Source organism: Mirounga angustirostris, unplaced genomic scaffold, assembly GCF_029215605.1.
Source record: "Mirounga angustirostris isolate CCGP_5_RB_7025 unplaced genomic scaffold, mMirAng1.0.hap1 SCAF_14, whole genome shotgun sequence".
In the NCBI taxonomy this organism is placed as follows: Eukaryota; Metazoa; Chordata; class Mammalia; order Carnivora; family Phocidae; genus Mirounga; species Mirounga angustirostris.
In genome coordinates, this window is record NW_026991722.1 from 10318167 (window position 1) to 10332601 (window position 14435).

General features: G+C 36.1%; 1 protein-coding gene and 1 long non-coding RNA gene across 2 annotated transcripts in view; one reads left to right on the forward strand and one right to left on the reverse strand.

Moving 5' to 3' along the window:
• LOC135362592 (uncharacterized) overlaps window positions 1–7806 on the reverse strand; it is a 454250-nt gene extending 446444 nt beyond the window's left edge. The window contains exon 1 of the long non-coding RNA XR_010407473.1: window positions 7681–7806. This is a non-coding gene — a long non-coding RNA (uncharacterized LOC135362592). The remainder of the gene's footprint in view (window positions 1–7680) is intronic.
• CDH19 (cadherin 19) overlaps window positions 7595–14435 on the forward strand; it is a 241456-nt gene continuing 234615 nt past the window's right edge. Inside the window, exons 1-2 of the mRNA XM_064578755.1 lie at window positions 7595–7733; window positions 8796–8888. The gene's annotated coding sequence lies outside the window, so the exon portion shown is untranslated. The remainder of the gene's footprint in view (window positions 7734–8795; window positions 8889–14435) is intronic.

A 14435-nucleotide genomic window follows, 5' to 3' on the forward strand; every position in this document is an offset into this window, starting at 1 on the left:
ATAAACAAAAGATATTTTGGAAAAAAAACAATTATTTTAAATTAAATGGAAGTCAAATTTGCTTGTACTTAGAAAGAGATTTATTCTCCAGCAGTACAGGTTGTCTCATCAAAGAACACATGGTCAGACAACTACATCCCTTTTGCGGGCATTGAATAACGAAGAGTCATCAATTTTCTGGTATGTATAGGTTCCTCCCATAAGACTTTCAGAAGTCAAAAACTGAGATATTTTTTCACTAATACAAAAAATGTGACATATGAATATATTTAGAACAGCCTTTATAAAATACTATATTTTTAATCAGTGGAATAAATGGTTTGATATTTGAGATTTAACTCGATGTACCATACATTACTTCATTTACGATTTATGACTATTAGAGAAAAATGACAATAACACAAAAACCAACTGTACCTGAATTTGGTTGCTAAAGTTTCATTTTAATGGGTATTTTTTAAGTTCTAAAATGCTTTAAAGAGTATTTTCGAAGTTCATCGAAAATCTTTCAAAGTTCTTTGAAAAGTTTAAAAGTTTTACAAATACCTAATAATTATACCTTTGTATTTATTTGATGCTTGAGTATATTAATGCAGATCTCACCAATTAGCTGAGATGCTAAAAAAACTTTTATCATTAATTATAATGTATAGCAATTAGGTCACTTTTAAGGGAATCCAAATATGTGCACAGAGTTCCAAGTGACACGTGATGATATGAATTGTAAAAGCTTTATCTTCAAATTACTTTCAATATGAACTTCCAATTTTCTTTCTACTTTTAATAAAGAAATAGGGGTCAGATTCCTCTCCATTCTACTTTTTCCCCATCCACAGATTTATTGAGCTATAATTGACATATAACAAACAAACAAATAAAAGGTAGTAGTTATACGACCTGATGGAGGTGTTAGCTAACTCTATGGTGGTAATCATTTTGCATTATGTAAGTGTACCAAATTAACATGTCTCCATTCACTTTCTATAAAAATAAGATACCTCTCTAAAACTTAAAATGAAAGTCTTTTACATCAATTAGAAAACCCTTTCCTAACTACATTTATATTATATGAAATCATTATATTATAATCTCACAAATGGGAGGTGATCCCTTCAGTAAAATGTAGCTAACACATATATCAATTTTTTCCACACGTATAGCCAGATTTACATAAGTCATCAGTAATTAAGGTTTATTTTAAGGTTTATTTTAAAGTAAGCATAAAGATATATTGCAAAATCTAAATTATATTCTTTTTTAAAACAAAATTAAATTGTATTACCTAGAATTAATTATAGTTACTGGAACAATTGTAACAAGTCATATTTTAATGACTTAGGAAGTTAATTTTTGTAATTATTATATCAAAGCACAAGCCTAACTGTAAATAAGTTATTTACTGTAACTTTCACGGCATCACTTGAAGTCAGAACACATTGTCCTTGACATCATTTAGTGTAACATCATTTACTGTAGAGCACCCAACTATACAATGTGCAAGGATCATAGAAGGCTTCTGCTTTTTAGTCATCAAGAATCAATTATCAAAAAATTTTATACAGTGAATGTAATTATAACTTTCTGAAAGATTGTCAATATCAAGTTGAATTTTACTGTCTATCTTTGTTGGTGGTGGTCTGCTACAGATTTTGTGTATGTATGTGTGTAACCAAGTTTGTTCTTTCAGAGATTTTGATTCAAAAGATCTCTAATGAGACAGGGGAGGAGCTATGTGCATTTTATGAGCTACTGAAGTAATTAAAGTTGCCATACAAAATTGGAAATTTTACTGTATATTAAAAAGAAAATCAAGATTATCAGTATTTGTGCTTTCCAAATGTTCAGGTTGAGGTTTTTTTGTTTTTTTTTTTTTTAAGATTTTATTTATTTATTTGACAGAGAGACACAGCGAGAGAGGGAACACAAGCAGGGGGAGTGGGAGAGGGAGAAGCAGGCTTCCCACCAAGTAGGAAGCCCGATGTGGGGCTCGATCCCAGGACCCTGAGATCATGACCTGAGCTGAAGGCAGACGCTTAATGGCTGAGCCACCCAGGCGCCCCATTAATTGAGTTTTTATTTGTAACCTTTCTTGTGTAAACCAATATATTTGATTTGCTGAAAAAGCACTTTTCTTTATAAAAGAAACTTTCTCTTCCTGCCTTTATTTACTCCGCATGCCTCCTTTAGCTTGGGTATACAAATTATCCTTCAGTTAATTCAGTGCCAGAGTAAAGAAAAATTTAGATTTACATGAATAAATTGGTGAAATATTTTTTGTAGAGATTTATCTACTTTCATTGGAAAGCTTTTGAAGTCCTGAAACATGTTATATGGGAAAATCTGATTTGTATTTTAAATAGATTACTATAACACAGTTATATTATCGAGAATAAAACCTAGAAAAATTACAGAATGAATGGCAAAATTAATGAAAAAAGATAATGCAGATTCACTTACATCTTATTTTGCCATTGAGGACTCAGGCAGACAACTCAGAAAGAATACAGTTTCTGCTACTTTTATATGCAATCTGATCCTGAAATGGTTAATTATTGTCTTACCATTTCAATGATAAATTGTATCTTATCCTTTAAATTATAACCCATTAATTAAAATTATATATAATATATATAATTTATATATATATATATATATATATTATATATATGTAAGATCAACTAATATGTTTATCATCTTTAAATGGACTAAAAAAATCCACTTCAAAGATTTATTGTGAGTATATATGACGTAACGCATTTTGGGTGGTTATCACAGTGCTAGTGAAATAGTAAATCTTCATTAAGTAGTTAATAAGAACCAGGAAACAGTCATTGAATTAAATGTAATTAAAAGGAAATAAAACATGGGTTGTTTTATAAGAAAAAACCCCACAAGAACATAATTTAAAAATCCATTTAAATTGCTATTATTGCTCATTTATGACTATATATATATATAAGCTGTGTCTAAAAATAAAATATAAAGCACAATATCCAAACAATTCTTTAATTCATCTTTCTTTCATGATTCTAAAACAGCAGGGGAGGGGGGATAGTATTATTAAGGTAAGATGCAAGCAAGCAAGATGTTTGATGCAAGCAAGATGTTTGATGAGAAAATAAGTGTAAGAGACAATATGAAAACCACAGCCAAAGCTAATTACAGTATCAGTTGACTCAAAGAAAGAATGGATCAAAAAACTGAGATATATAAACAAAAAATATAATTAATTTTCGATATACAAGTATTAGTGTGGGTAACAAAGGGATAATGGGGAAAGCAGGGTAGGTGTGGTAGGAACAAGAACACTATTAATAAAAGATCAAGTTATGGGAATTTAAATTGGGATTTTCAAAATCTTGTTATTTAATGTCAAGTATATTTTGTAGTATGTGTATCTGCATGGCACTCAGGGCATTTTCATGAAAATAAAACACATATGAAAGTATTAGTAACTGTAGGGGCGCCTGGGTGGCTCAGTTGGTTAAGCGACTGCCTTCGGCTCAGGTCAAGATCCTGGAGTCCCAGGATCGAGTCCCGCATCGGGCTCCCTGCTCGGCAGGGAGTCTGCTTCTCCCTCTGGCCCTCTCCCCTCTCATGTGCTCTCTCTCTCATTCTCTCTCTGTCAAATAAATAAATAAAATCTTAAAAGAAAAAAAAAAGAAAATATTAGTAACTGTAATGATCCACGTAATGGAATGGGCTATGAAGCAGCTTCCAAGCCCCTGATTAAGAACGTATGCTCTCTCTCTTGTGTGCTTTACTTCTCTTTCTGCTAAAGATGAAATACTGCCTTTGGCAGGAAATATTCACTATATCTGCCAAAATTGCACTTGGTAGACAGCAATTCACATAGTAAATATATTTTTATGGATAATTAGTTGATTGAATGTGTGAATTAGAGGATTTTTAATATTCATGACTATCTATGAATATTTTATTAATTTCTGTTTTGTTTGAAATAATGATGCTACAATAACATGGAACCCAAATACTTAACATTAATAAACTCTAAGTAATAAGTCAATGGCAATTCCGTGACTAAGTATCACCCAAAGCTTCCTTGACAAAACAATATAATATGCAAAATACAAATACTGTGGATTAGGTATAGAGAAATGCAATCCATTATTTTCCTTATAAATCAGAAAACTTAGATGTAGAGCCACCTTCATTATTTTCAACACTTTTTACAGATCACTTGATTATAAGAAATCGGGCCTGCTTTTTCATAACAGAATCCACAGAATGGGTTTCATCACCTCTTAAGACCGATACACACATTTTTTAAGTAGACTTTCATTTACTGAGGTCACATATTGCCCCACTTAGGTTTGTATTTAAGCACTCATGCCAAAATATTGTAATTGTTTATTCACTTTCGGGGTGTTTTTTTCACTGATCTGTATGCTTTTAAGGACAGACATAGCACATACATACTATTTTGTCTTTGCTTATGTCTTTATTTACTGGTTTTAGCAAAATAAGTCTCACATGAATAAAAAAATAATTTGCTCTGAAATTCTAAATGTTCTCAAAGAATCACAAAAGAAAAAAAAATGATACTTAACTCTAAATAGCAAAGCATGAGATGATTAAATATTATTATAATTACCTGATTTCTTCTCGAGTCCTACAAAATAATCTTTTGTACTGTGGCCTTGTCTTTCAGATCCATGCAGCTTTTATACCTAATTACAACTGAAGGACTTCATAATAAACTGCTTTATGCTCCTTTTCCTGCTTCTATTCTTCTAGGAACTGCAACTCCACTCTACTTTACACATGCCTTGTAATACACACAGCATATGTCTTTCTTATAAGGGACAAGGAGTTAATGATTTTTCTAGAACAGATAACATCTAAGGAAGGTCCAGGTGAGAATGATGGGAGGAAGCTATCATATGCATTTCCAGACTACAGATGCTAGACATCTCAATGTTAGACATTTTGTCACCAGACATCTAGATGCCAAGGCCCCTTGGCTCCAAAGAATGATACCTGGGCCCCCTTCTTTGTTCTTTTTTTTTAAATTTTATTTTATTGTTATGTTAATCACCATACATCATTAGTTTTGTTTTTGTTTTTGTTTTTAAGATTTTATTTATTTGACAGAGAGAGACACAGCAAGAGGGGGAACACAAGCAGGGGGAATGGGAGAGGGAGAAGCAGGCTTCCCGCTGAGCAGGGAGCCTGATGCGGGGCTCGATCCCAGGACCCCGGGATCATGACCTGAGCCGAAGGCAGACACTTAACGACTGAGCCACCCAGGCGCTCCCATCATTAGTTTTTGATGTAGTGTTCCATGATTCATTGTTTGCATATGACACCCAGTGCTCCATTCAATACGTGCCCTCTTTAATACCCATCACCAGGTTAACCCATCCCCCCACCCCCCTCCCCTCTAGAACCCTCAGTTTGTTTCTCAGAGTCCATAGTCTCTCATGGTTCGTCTCCCCCTCCGATTTCCCCCCCTTTATGTTTCTGTTCCTACTATCTTTTTTTTTTTTTTTTAACGTATAATGTATTATTTGTTTCAGAGGCGCAGGTCTGTGATTCAACAGTCTTACACAATTCACAGTGCTCACCATAGCACATACCCTCCCCAATGTCTATCACCCATCCACCCCATCCCTCCCACCCCCCGCCACTCCAGCAACCCTCAGTTTGTTTCCTGAGATTAAGAATTCCTCATATCAGTGAGAGCATATGATACATGTCTTTGTTCTAAATAGTTCATAGATCCCTGAGGGTATACATACACCAAACCACTGTCCTCAATAAAAACCCTCACACCCTGAATAAAGTCCAGACTCCCTCTTTTCCCTTTCCAAGTCTTCTGGATGCTCAGTGTGTCTGTCTGTCTCTCTATATAGATATCTTCAATAAATTCTGCTTTCACCTCCTGCTGGCTCACGTTTGATTTCCATCCTGTGTGAAACCGAACACCCTCAGGGTCCTCAGACCTGACCTGCTTGCATCAGCTGTCCCTCATGGAGACCAAATCACTAGTCATTATTCCCACTGAACTATCAGAAACGAATTGTTGAAAAATGTGAGGAATAGAAAATGACAACTCCACTAAAAAACTGTCTCTGTTTAGATCACCATTTATGACTCATGTCAATATCAGCAGGAATATTTCTTTAAAAGGAAGCCTAAATTATAAAATCTAAACAGACTAACCATTGAAATTAATATGCTTTGGGTGGTTTTATCAACTTTGGATGCCAATGAAGCAACAAAAGTCACATATTTCTCAAAACCTCTTCTCCATTTGACTTCCCCTATTGACTAACTCAATCAAAAAGAGAAAATAAGCATAATGAGCAAAACCCAACATTAATCTAAATCTTTGTGTCTTATACTTTGTAAAGAAGAGTAGACCTTTCTTCAAGATCTGTAAATAATCCATCAGCTTTTGAAATTGTTGCTACTATAAATGTGTTGATCAATAATAGGAAGAGACCCTGTTAAGTAACATTCAACATTCACTGTACATGTTTTATGTTTGGGAAAGTTTTATACATAAATACACTAAATAAGAATAATACCCATCTTCGTGTGCTCAGTATTGATACGGAATTCTGGTTGAATGCTATAAAACCTTAATTTTTCAAATTTCTAAGATGTTTTAAAAGTAAATTATAGTATAAATGCTATAACTTAAGAAATGGAAGTCTAAAATAATTCAGTTTGAGCCCCTTCTCTTCCATAGATTAGTATATAAGCACTGTTAGCTATAGTAATCAAAACAATATGTCACTGGCATAAAAACAAACACACAGACCAATGGAAGAGAATAAGGACCCCAGAAATAAACCCACACATACACAGTAAGCTAATCTTTGACAAAAGCACCAAAAATACACAATGGGGAGAGGATAGTTTCTTCAATAAATGGTGTTGGGAAAACAATATCCACACGCAAAAGACCAAAATTGTACCCTTACCTCACACCATACAAAAAAATAACTCAAAATGGGTTAAAGACTTAAATACAAGAGCTGAAACCATAAAACTCCCAGAAATCATAAGGAAAAAGCTTCTTAACATTGGTCTTAATGTTTTTTGTTTTTTTTTTTTTTTTTTTTGGATAGGACATCAAAAGCATAGGCAGCAAAAGCAAAATAAACAAACGGGACTACATCAAACTCAAGAAGCTTCTGTACAGCAAAAGAAATCAACAAAAGGAAAAGGCCACCTATGAAATAGGCGAAAATATTTGCAAAATATATATCTGATAAGGGGGTTAATATCATGTAAGGAACGCATACAATTGTTTAATTAAGCAAGAAGGCCCTGAGACTGAGTTGGCTCTAACTCCTCAGTAAGCAAAGCAAAACCTCAGCCTGTAGATGCCTCAAGGTTGCGAAATCAACACCAAGGACAACCAGTCACAAACAGCGTATCAGGCTTTAAGCTACAGCCACTCAAAAACCTCCTCACTTTGCTTCCGCCCTTTCTCTATAAAAGCCTCTCACCAAGCTCCTGTGGGTGGGGCGTTCTTAAGCATGTCCAACTTGGGCCGGCCCAACTTTCATCCATTTTCGCTCACGCAAACTCTCAGAATGCTTGCTGTGCCTCGGTTTCTCTCTTGACAGCTCTGGCGTCGGGAGAACAAACCCAAGCAGACGCCCGACAACCCCCAGGAGCAAAGGAGCAAGCGGGTGAAGGTACCTGTCGAGCCTGCACGTAGCTCACGGCTTTCTCGCTGCCTCCGGAGGTCCTGGGTAGGTCCCTCCTGCGTCCCGGATCCCTGCTCAGCAGCTCCTCCATTAGGAGCCTTCAGACTTGACTTGAGATTTTTTTTTTTTTTTTCCCTCTCCCCCTGGACCGGGTTGGGAAACCAAGTGGTCTGGCCGACGCGGTCCGAGTTAAAAACCGGCCCGGGTGCGGGTCCGACTTAGAAACCGGACTGCGTCCGCTGTCGAACTGGGTCCGACTTAGAAACCAGAGGGGCAGGGGCACCCGGGGCCGACTTAGAAAGCGGACCAGTCCACAGTCGGAATGGGTCCGATTGATTGATTGACATTTATAAGACTTTTTATTTATTTGAGAGAGAGAGCACAACCAGGCAGAGGAAGAAACCGACTCACTGCTGAGCTTCGGATTCGATTTCTTTCGTGGTTATCCTGTTACCCTTCTAGTTTGCTTTAAGAATTTTACTTGTTTGGGGCGCCTGGGTGGCTCAGTCGGTTAAGCAACTGCCTTCGGCTCAGGTCCTGATCCCGGGGTCCTGGGATCGAGCCCCACATCGGGCTCCCTGCTCAGTGGGGAGCCTGCTTCTCCCTCTCCCTCTCCCCCTGCTTGTGTTCCTGCTCTCGCTGTCTCTGTCTCTGTCAAATAAATAAATAAATAAAATCTTTAAAAAAAAAAAAAAAAGAATTTTACTTGTTTGACACACAGTGGGCACACACACGAACAGGGGGAGGGGCAGGGAGAGGGAGAAGCAGGCTCCCCGCCGAGCAGGGAGCCCGATGCGGGGCTCGATCCCGGGACCCCGGGGTCACGACCCCCCGGAAGGCGCTGAACCGACTGAGCCACCCAGGCGCCCCGGAACGAGTCGGATCTAGAAACAGGGCTGAAGCCAGGGTGAGGTCTCAGGTGAGTAAGGTTATCTAACAAGGCTCAAGAGCAGATTAACCTACCAAAGATAATCTTGAATTGCAGGGGCCACAGCTGAGAATTTTTAACCATCAGAGATAAGCGCATCCATTAGGAGGTGCCTAGAGAAAAACAAGCCTCACTTAGGCGCTCACCATAGAGGGAAAATTATTTGTCCTCCTCTACAGTTTCTGGCGACCCAGATGGGACCTGCTGGGACACCCGACTTGCTCTGGAGCCTGCAGACGGATCCTGGGAAAACTGGCGGAATCCTGTGAAAGGTAAGAATTCTTAGGAAAGTCAGCTCTCCCAGATCTCCACCTGTGGTGCCTGGTGGACAAAGAATGATAAAATTTCACACTGCCCCTTCCTTTCCAAACTCAGATCGGCAGGAGAAAATATTGGCTATCGATCCTTTCTCTCCCAGGGATAGCTGTTGCTTCTTCTTTGTCTCATATTGTTTCCTGAGAACCTGGCTTGGCCACTGTCAGGTTAGGGGACGGAAAATATAGCCAAACAGAAATGTGGTTGCACCCTATTTGTGGCTAGATATGGCTGAACAGAAATGTGGCTTACACTCCATTTGGGGTTTGAGTTCTGTGGACTATGCCAGATTGCAGAAGAATTGTCTGTCTTCCTTTCTTTGGTTATCTTAAGAGTTGCCTGGAATTTGGGAGAGTAGTAACCTTTTAACCCTTTTTGGGGACCCCTTTTGTGCCCATGGTTTTTTGTTTTGTTTTGTTTTGTTTTGTTTTTTACTGCCAGGAATATTTACTATTTGTCTAGGCTGACACCTAACAGGATACTTGAACTTTGTTATTGTCATTGTTTAAAAGTAGCTCTATGGTGAGAAACTGACCAAATTGGAAGGTGGTATTCAGTCTGATAGGAGCTTATTATTTATTTTTTATTGAGGCTTAATTGACATATAACATTGTATTAGTTTCAGGTGTACCATGTAATGATTCACTATTTATACACCCTAAGAAATGATCACAAGTCTGGTTAACATCCACCATGTAGTCACATTTTTTTTTCTTGCGATGGGAGCTTTTAAGATTTACTCCCTTAGCAACTTCAGATATGCAATTCATGCTATCAATGACATCCCTGTGATTTATTTGTGTTATAACTGGAAGTTTGTACCTTTTGACCCCCTGCACCCATTTTGCCCATCCTCTAATCCCCTCACATCTGACAACCACCAATCTGTTCCCTGTATCTATGTTTGATTTTGTTTTGTTTTGTTCATTTGTTTTAATATGTAGATTACACATCGAAGTGAACTCATATGGTATTTGTCTTTCTCTGACTGATTTCACTTTGCATAATACCTTCAAGATCCATCCATGTTGTCCCCAATGGCAATATTTAATTGTTTCTTATGGCTGAGTAATATTTTATGAGATATATATATATATATCACATCTTCTTTATCCATTCATCCATCAATGGACACTTAAGTTGTTTCCATATCTTGGCTATTGTAAACAAATGCTTCAATGAACATAGTGGTATATGTATCTTTTCTAATTAGTGTTATCATTTATTTATTTTTTTTTAAGATTTTATTTATTTATTTGAGAGAGAATGAGATAGAGAGCATGAGAGGGGGGAGGGTCAGAGGGAGAAGCAGACTCCCTGCTGAGCAGGGAGCCCGATGCGAGACTCCATCCTGGGACTCTAGGATCATGACCTGAGCCAAAGGCAGTCACCCAACCAACTGAGCCACCCAGGCGCCCCTATCATTTTTTTAGATAAATACTCAGAAGTGGCATTGCTGGATTATATTTTTCTATTTTTAAATAAAATAAAAGGACTAAAATAAAAAACAAAAACTAGATTAAGTTTATTGATTAAAGACAGGCATGCCTTTAGAGTTATCATCATTAAATATAATATTTTCATTTTACCTAGGTTTGCCGAATGTCAAATAGGCTCATGTTATTGGTGCAGGCCCTATCAAAAATATTATGGAGGCTCCTCAAAAAATTTTTAAAAAAAGGACTACCGTATAATCCAGCAATCCCACTTCTGGGTATATATACAAAGAAATAAAATCAGTATACTGAAGAATATTTCCATGCTTGTGTTAAGTGCAACATTATTCAGAATAGCCAAGATATGGAAACAACCTAAGGGTCTATCAATAGATAAATGAATAAAATGAAAATAAAACACACACACACACTAGGCAGCTCTTCCATATATTAGTATGTAAATGCCAAATGAAAGTCAAATATCTCTGAACTTCAATTTTCTTCTTTCAGCCATATATGTATAAATATTAAACATGTATTTTGGGTCAAGTATCTAATAGTTGAAACAGATAGAAAGATGTATAGGAAAGATATGTTCTCCAGTCTTAATCAAACCAAAACCCAATGCAGCAATCACTTTATTTCTTTCAAAGTATCTGAACAAATTTAACTTTATGAATTACTAATTTTAATTTCAGTTTTTAATTATTTAAATATTTTATGATGTTATTTCAAATATATCATACTCTTTCTAAGGAGAGTTACACATAGCTAACGATATAAACATTTCCCCATTATTTGACAATCAGTGGAAAGGATATTTGTTATGACATTATCATTACCCCATTAAAATTTTTTGTACTTGGTCTTTTAATACTTTGCCTGCCTGGAAGAAAAACATCAAAACATACTTGGGGTTAAAATTTCTAGGCAGAATAGAAAAATGCTAAAATATTTGATGTGAATGTTTAATTTTTAGAGAATCTTTGCAATCTAGGTTAGAACTATCTGTGCTTGAATTTAATGTTGACTTGATCAGCTCTGTGAGAGTAAAAACTAAAGCTGATATTAATTTTTGTTAATTTCTCTTACACAGACAATTCATAGATTTTAAGAAAAATCTATTACAGTTATTTTATAAGCATTTTATCCCCCCCTTGTACACAGCTTAAAATTTCCAAAGCTGTATTTAACATACATTTTATAACTGTTTTATTTTTTTATTTTTATTTTTTTTTTAAAGATTTTATTTATTTATTTGAGAGAGAGAGAGTGAGAGAGCATGAGAGAGGAGAGGGTCAGAGGGAGAAGCAGACTCCCCACTGAGCAGGGAGCCCAATGTGGGACTCGATCCTGAGACTCCAGGATCACGACCTGAGCTGAAGGCAGTCGCCCAACCGAGCCACCCAGGCGCCCTATAACTGTTTTAGTTTATAGAGGTTGAGAAGAGAATATTTTATCTGCACTTGGAAACCAGGGAAAATTTTTATAGCATTAATGACATTAATGAGTTGAGACTTAGAGGAATACATGCTTACCTGATTATCTCATCATGGAATTTTCACTATTTGCATTTGTTTCTGGTCAATTTCTGCTGTCTATGGTATCGAGAAACCTTATAGCCGGTAATGGCATGCAGTGATTCTATACTGATCCAGAAAATCTGATCCAGAGTTTCCTTTGTCAGCATTTCAGAGCCAGGGGTATCTCTTAATCTTTGTCCTGCATGGGCCCAAGCAATTCAAGTAAGTTTGCCTTTATTTTATCAGGGCTTAATCAAAAATTGAAAATTATTTTCATCTTCTGCCTGCCAGTTCTCAGAGCACAAGATCTTTATAAAAAAATGAGTTGTCTAATGCTTCATTTCTCTGTTTTTATGTGTTATAACATTAATCCATGCAAATGCTGGTATTTCAAAATGTAAAATTCTCCTTTAATTCTGCTTGGTGAAATACTGGAGATAAAGAATCTTGGTTGGGGAGGAGAGCAGAAATAAGAACCTTGTTTATATCAAGTGCTATCTGAGATACTCTCTTTAGTTTCTCAAAAATCTTTCCCTCTACATTTGTTTCTTTTTTCATTGTCAGATACCTATGAAGCTGAAGTTGAGTTTAAAAGTTTTTAATAGATTTATTGCAAACTTAAATGTTTATTAAAAGCTTCAGATCAGAGGCATCTGGGTGGCTCCACCAGTTAAACTTCTGCCTTCGGCTCAGGTCATGATCTCAGGGTCCTGGCATCCCTACCCAGGGAGGAGTCTGCTTCTCCCTCTGCCTCTGCGCCCCCCCCCCCACCCATGCACGTGTGTGTGCTCTCTCTCTCTCTCAGATAAATAAATAAAATCTTAAAAAGAATAAATAAAAGCCTCGGGCGCCTGGGTGGCTCAGTTGGTTAAGCGACTGCCTTCGGCTCGGGTCAGGATCCTGGACTCCCGGGATCGAGTCCCACGGCGGGCTCCCTGCTCAGCAGGAGTCTACCTCTCTCTCTGACCCTCCCCCCTCTCATGCTCTCTATCTCATTCTCTCTCTCAAATAGATAAATAAAGTCTTAGAAAAAAAAAAGAATAAATAAAAGCCTCAGATCAAACCATCTTTAAATTAACTCCAGTAGTACAGTTCTTTTTGATACCAAAAAGTATGCTCTACCATAAATTTTATCCCCATCCTCCTGGAAGAAGATATCTATAGTGTCTTTGATTTTTACCTTCTAATACAAAGTGAAAATTAGAGTTAAAATCTTTCAAGTGAACAACACAGTTGCTCTAAACCTTGATAGAAAGAGTTCTTATTGATAATATTAGTCACATACTTTAGGTAATAGATTGAGAATACTCTTAAAATGCTCTATACTTGTAAATCAAAACAGAAAAAAAGTATCTCTGTGGGCATGTTTATACTGAGTATATATGTGTGTAGATATGTGGTTATTTGTTTTTTTATGTACTTGACAAATAATCTGGCCAGGATACTTCTTCTAGAATTCTCTTGTTTATTTCAAGATTACTGTAGGAACAATATGTATCTAATTGATTACGCTCTTCATCCTTATCATTTACAATTGGTTTCCTTTGACAGCTGATTACAAATAAATAGAAAAAAGAAGAATGCTGCATTTGTAAAGTTTTTCTTCCTTTAGTTTTGTCAGTTACTACCAAAAGACATTTTTCGTACATTATCATGACTGCCTACAATATCCCGACACAGATTTCCATATTATTTTTAGCAAGCTTTGAATGTTGTGCTTAATTCTAATTATTTTAATAAGATTGATTCAGCTACTGTATCTTTTGTTACTGTTTTTTATTGTTAGGTATTTATTTGAAAATAAAGTGCACTATGGGAAATTGATTTCAGTTTCAATAGAAAAGTATCTAATAGATATGTAGACAATGAAAAACAAAACTAAATTAAAAGATCCATTGTGAAGACAAAGCTTGTCTTTAATTCCCATTTATAATCCATTATTTTTATAACTCTACACCTCTTTAACGATTCTGAGTAACAGTCTGTGAATTTTGCCTGAAATCTGGTTCAAACGCTTTTCACATTTGAAACGTATTTTACAACTGTAGAACTCAGTTAAACATATTTAACCACTAATGTATATGACAATGTACTTTGATCATTAAATAGATCTTAAATAAAATCTGGGGTTGATGTTACTTTAATCAGCAATTCTGTAAAGCCAGAAATTAAATAAAATTGGGTTAAACATAGTATGAAGAAGGAGTAAGAACAAGTAAAAATAAATTATTAAAGAGAGAGAGAGACAGAGACAGTGAGATAGAGTTCTTTTACATTCCAAAGGAGGATTCTGAATTTCAATAAAGGTGAGTAAAATGTAATGTAGCAAGAACTCTTCACAGACCTTTTAGCATTCAAATTATGGCATGCATGCTGCATGCTGCAGTTCTACAAGCCTACAAAATAGTAACATTAATGGCCCAGCATCTTTAAAAATCGTAAGTCTGCAAAATGATTCACTTGCCATGCATATTGAATATTAATAACATCAAGTAGTTCTGTTTATTAACCTTTTACGTTAATGGTCAGAAATGAAACATGCTGA